Genomic DNA, 965 nt, shown 5'->3' on the forward strand with positions numbered 1-965 from the left:
GGGGGGGGGGGGGGTGTCACACGGCGAGAAATCCCGTCTCCACCTTTGCTTCTGGATGTTTTAATTGTTGTGTATAAAATCAAGCGACACCTAGTCTTTTTTTTTTTAATTGCCCCGATCCTTGGGGAAAAAATGCTGGAGAAACCAGCTGTCCGGCTCCTGGAGCGGGCAGGGACACGCAGGACGTGTACCGGGGAGGGTGCTCGTCACCCTCCACCCACCCTGGCTTCGCCACCTTGCACCCATTTGGGGAGGCAAAGCAAACCCCGGGGAGACGCGGGGCAAAGAAGTGCGGAGCGGTGCAAACGAGGCGCAGCCCTGGCCCGGGCGCGGGGAAGGGGAGTGGAGGCCGGAGGCCGGGATGGACATCGCATGCTCTGCAGCCCGGGTCCGCTGGACCAGGGCACGTTTGCAGTGGATGAAACGGGCTAGCACGGGCCAGCCCAGCGCAGCTGCGATCCGCCGCTTTGCATCCAACACCTTTACAAAAGGAAAAAAAAAAACCCCAACAAAACCCTTTTCGGATTAAAAAAAAAAAAAAATTAAAAAAAAAAAAAAAAGCAACCCCGATGGCTCCCTGCGTGTTATCTCGCTCCAAGCAGCGATCTTATTCCGCATTCTCTCCCTGGCCCGCGATTGGCTGACGCGGCCCCGGAGCGCTCGCCCATTGGTCCCGAGCCCTGGCGGGAGGCGTGGCCAGGGGAGAGTAAAAACTCGCCTTCAGCAAGAAAAGTTTTGAAACTTTCCCAAACCCTTTGAAGGGGAGTTTGGCGTTGCGGGGCTCTGCCGCGCACACACACACACACACACCCGCCCTCCGGACTCAGCCGCCACCCGAGAGTTTATTTGGATGCTGAGTTTGCAAGGGGCTTGCAAGATCTCTCCTAGGTGACAGAAGAAACCTTCCTTGCTTCTTCGTTTTTCTTGTTTTTCTGCAAGACTTTTGTTTTTCCCCCCTCCCCTTC

The sequence above is a fragment of the Gavialis gangeticus genome, unplaced genomic scaffold (genome assembly GCF_001723915.1).
Source record: "Gavialis gangeticus isolate Ggan-Ray unplaced genomic scaffold, GavGan_comp1, whole genome shotgun sequence".
NCBI lineage: Eukaryota > Metazoa > Chordata > Crocodylia > Gavialidae > Gavialis > Gavialis gangeticus.